Below are 5,320 nucleotides of genomic sequence, written 5' to 3' on the forward strand. Positions count from 1 at the left end.
TTTTTCACCCCAACCCTCGACCCCACCCCACCCACCTCACCCCCTACCAGCCCCCACCCTCCAAAAAAAATTTAAGTTTATTTTTAAAAAATATTTTCAATTTCAAAAATTATTTTCTACTCTAGTTAAAATAAAAGATATTTCTCAAAAATATTTTTCATTCATAAGTCAAACACTAAAAAAATTTTCCGGAAAATATTTTCTACTCACCAACCAAACATGAGAAAATAAGTCAAAAATCAACTTATTTTCCAGGAAAACATTTTCCATGGAAAACATTTTCCTTCCTACCAAACACACCCTAAAAGTTTGCTAATCATTGGAATTTGTGTTGTATCTTATAAAACAATTGACTTTCTTCTTTTATTTTGATGTGAGATTTACCTAAGACGTTTAATGCACAATTCTTAAAAGTTTGTCAACCTAGGAATCTGTTAATCTTTCTCTTCAACCCACTCTTCGTCATGAACGTCAGATACACCTCCTTAGAGACTCAACGTCCTCGTTAAGATTTATTCCATCACGATATAAAAGTGTCAATATTATATTAGTCACAGCCAAGTTCTTGACACACAATTTCTTCTTTGTCTCACCAAATGTCACAGATTTGACTCTTGGACTATGTCATTATAGAGCCAAAAAACACGTATCATGTAAACTTGCATTATGACTTGTAAAACTATTCATTTTTTACTCTCACTCTGATGTGTGAATTCGTCTTAGATATAACATACACCATTTTTAAAAGTTTTGTCAGCTATAGAAACTTATCAATCCTTATTTTCGACTCGCCTTTGTTGATTTGTTGTGCCCTCAATCATAAACGTCATAATTAGTACTGAAAAAGTAAATATATAATAAACACTTATTTAATTTGTTTCGAGTTGTAAATCATGGTAGACTTTTAAAATTTCTTATAATAATTATTTGTAATTTGGATCAAACCACTAATTTCGGATCTTGCTTGAGGATTTTTAGTAAATTTTTATAATTGCTATAATTTTTATTTAGTGGTTTGATGTGAACATTATTGGTGGTATCAGATTGATAAATGATGAGAAATTATCTGTGCAGACCTCATAATTATGTTGCTTCTCACTTTTTTTTTCTGTTGCCCAACAAAATAATAGGATACACTTGTTATAATTGAGAAAATATTAAAAAATGTCTTTCATCAATTTGTTATTTTCTTATTGACTAGTAATTGCAAGCACGCTACAATATCCTCATTGCCCATTGGTCCTGGTTCATGAAAGAGTATGTCAAACACAAGGATTTTATTTTGAAGCATGACCTAAAAGATTGGCTTAAATTTGAAATTGCCTCAGAAGCAAAGAGAGGTAAAATAATAGAATTCATTAAGATCTTGGCCTTTAAACTGTTTTGATCTTCTTTTAATTTGATTATTTACTATCAAATATTGGTATCAATTTTCAATCTTGAATAGTATTTTTATAATGACAATAATACCAGCTTACCAGTACCTTAATAATTTCATCAGATATCTACTATTTATTATTAATAGCAGGGGCATATCTAGGGAGTGAGGGTGTTTGTACAAACTCACTCAGCAAAAAATTGTTATAAAAGTGAATACAAATAACTCTCCTTCAAGAAAAATTGTGTTATACCTCGATTTTTATAAAAATTGTTATAGAAGTGAATACAAATAACTCTTCTCCAAGATTTCATTTAATTGATTGTGTGATGTTATTCCAACTATGATTACTTCCCCATCAATGATTTCATTTAATTAATTCACTAAATCTTGTTAGTGTGGTGCTCTATTTCGTAATGTTCATGCAATTAATTTTATTTTATTTGGTTTGTTTGTATTTGTGCATCTATGATCTATGAGCTTAGTCTGTTCCAGAGTAAAATTAGACTAATTACGATGAATCCTTGAATTAATATATATATGATTCGTATTTCAATAAAAATTAATAAAATAATTAAAATGAGCATTTTATTATTTAAAAAAAAATTAGTTTGAAATAAAAATCATATATCAACAAAAGACAATGAAAAAATCATTAAAATTGATTGTGTGACTTTCTAAGTGGAATATCAATAATTGAGTGATTTTTGAGTTATAAAACAAAGTTAAGTGACTTTCTCTGAAAAAAACTATTAGTTGAGTGACCATCTCAGATATTAACTCCTATTAATTGCATGATGGGACATCGTTTACCTTTGTGTTTCAAATTACAATAGTGTCAGTTCCGTCTAAAATATGAAGTTGATCATTTTTTTGCAGCTAGTAATGGCATACCATTTAAATACGGGAGTGTAATTATCTAGTTCAGTGAAAACTTCCTTTCCTGTCTCTCCAAAAAGTCAATTATGTCAATAAACATCCTTCATAACGGAGAATTAACACGTAATTCGAAGAAAAAGAAGGGGACAAGACAACCTCAACAATTATGTATTTAGGGAGAGTGCTTAGGTGGGGTAAACTTATACAAACACCAAAAAATGGATTAAACAGATACATGACTTCATGTCTGTTAATCCCAAATAAGCATCCCTTCGATACAAAATATCGATCTTTAAAATAATTACAATAAAGATCACGTGTTGGTGTTGGTATTGGTGTTAGTGAGCGGTGGTGCAAGTGGTAGTTGGCGGCTTTTGAGAGGACAAGTTTGCGAGTGTGTACTACACAAGCAAGTTGGGTAACTCTGGTAAATTTCTCCTCAGCGAAAGCGAATCTCCAACAAGAGCATACTCTCCTACCAGCAACAAAATCATCAATCAATTTTAATTTCTCAACAATTAGAAGTAAAAAATATTGATCAAAATTCATATAATTGATTCTCAAAAAGCGAAATGTGACAAATAAAAAAGAACAAAACAAATATTCTACATACAGTGTACAAAATCTTTATAATAAAAGAAGGGGGGAAACATTCTCTTCTTTTTTAACAATAGTATCAACATTTTAGACCTTGAATTAAACTACTCAATTTTTTATATTAGTAAACAAAGTTTTTTGCAACATAATCCAAAATTATGTATTACAAATACATGTCTAACATTTATTAATTTGAGCTTGAAGACTCTGTCTTATAAAAATGCTACATCATAGACAATAAATATGAAACAATGTGATACTATTTTAAAAATATATCTGAACTATCCTTGTAGATAATGTATTCATATATATTTGACTCACTGGATCTCTAAATTTCTAAAAAAAAGTTCTGTAAAATCATTATTCTCTTATCATAAACAAATCCCAGAAAAAGGTAATTCCATCAAAAAAATCAGAAACTATCAAGAACTAGCATATTGTAAAGATAGAGATAAGAAAGAAGAAAAGATAAAATTTTGTAGTTAAAAAGCAAGAGAAGATTATCAAGAACCGATTGTAAAAATAGAGATAGAAAACCAAAAGAAAAGATATGGTCAAGAAACTTACAGTGATGAATGAAGGTTAATATCAATGTTGATGAAGGTTAGAGGACCTGTAACGACCCTAAAAACGAACTAGTGAAACTAGAGCCTCACATGTGAGTTTGGAGTTGAGAACTTGATGAAATGATGAGAAATGACTGTGACGTCCGGAAACTAGTCATTTGAACTAGTGAGTTGTAAGGGTCAACTTTAAATGGTTATATCTTTTAGCTCAAAATGAATTAGGTGGACCTTTACCTACCCAAATAAAGGTCTCTGAGTCCTCTTTCCAACGCCACCGAGTTTTCCCAATTCCAACCTTGGAGTAAAAAGTTATGCGCGAAATAGTGAAGCACTGTCCAAAAGGACGAGTTTCGACGGGTTTAGTGAACACTTTTAAGTTTAACTTTGTGGGTCCTTAATTCTTTTCCTAAGTTGAGTTCCTATTATTCTTTGCCTTTCCTAGCAATTATAAAGCCCCTTTTTGACCAAAATTCTTTCATTTAAGTCACTCCAATTAGAATAAAGAAAGAAACTCACCTCCTCTCAATTATCTTTCTCTACAATCGTCCATTGAAGAAGGTCAAGAACTAGGAGCTAGGGTTTGACGATTTTAAGGTGGTTCTTTCTCAAAATTGCTTGGGGATTCTTAGTTAAGGTATGGGGACTCTTTATCTTTGATTCCTTTTTCAATCAAAGAGCTAATTCAAAGTATTTTCAAAGTTCTTCAAAAATCCTAAAGTCCTAATTTTGATTCTAGCATGAGTTCTTGCATAAAAAAAAGTTTTAAATGATGATTTATATTGTTATTAATGATTATTAATGATTTTTAGAAAGAAATTCCCATGAACCCATGTTTTTCTCAAATTCTCTAAATTTCACCATAAAGTGAGTGTATTGATTTTGAGTAGATGATTATAGAATTGTGTTTAGTATGGTATGGGTTGTTCATATATGGTATTATATATGTTGAATTGTGAAGAATTGATGTTGAATTGAAGGATATGAGATTTGAGCCTTGAATGGGCAAATAGTGAATCGATCCTTATGTTGATTATTGGATTATGTTTAGCTTGTATTGTATAGCTAAATTCTACTATTATCTATGTTATTCTATTATGATATTATGGAGAATTAAGGATGGTGATTGTGGCTTGGAAAGGATGGTAAGTTGACCTATTTTATGAATAATGTTGAATTAGTAGGGAAATGAGTAATGTTGGTTATGGCTTTGGAGAATGGTAAGATGGTTTGATCTCTTAATATTGCTATAATTGCTTCTTAGGTTGGATCCACCTTTGGTGGGAGTGTTGCTTGTTGCTTTGGAATTATGATTGTAGCCACGAAAGGCATTGTATGAGTATTGTTGTATTGTTGTGTTATTATATATAAATGAGGTTATATGTAAAGTCCTATATGAAGCTATATGTAAAGTTTTATGTGAAGCTATATGTGAAGGTATGATGTGAATGAGTTTATGTGATCTTACGATGATCCTATGTAAAGTGTATAGCATTGTGATTTAAAGTATGATTTCTCATGATGTATATATGAAATGATGTTGGATTATGAAGTATCCTTAGATGATAATGTTGTGACTTGGTTGGTAGACTAAAGTGTCTCTCCTTGTTACTTAAAGTCTTGAATGCATGAATGTGTGAAGTGGGCAAGAACTAAGAAATGGTGCCCTTTCTATAAATGCTAAAAGAGGAATTCTAGGCCAAGACTTGAATCGGCAGAACTAAGAAATGGTGCCCTTTCATAAGTCTAGCTTTCCTAAGTAAATATATAACCTTGAAGGATGGGCCTTAGGGCGAAGTTCCCTTCTTGAGTGAGATGATAGACTTAGAGATGGATGGAGCTGGAACAACATGATAATCCTTATCTAAGAAAGTCAAATGAGCTATCCTTATGAACCTTGATT

Source organism: Solanum stenotomum, chromosome 11 (genome assembly GCF_019186545.1).
Source record: "Solanum stenotomum isolate F172 chromosome 11, ASM1918654v1, whole genome shotgun sequence".
Lineage (NCBI taxonomy): Eukaryota > Viridiplantae > Streptophyta > Magnoliopsida > Solanales > Solanaceae > Solanum > Solanum stenotomum.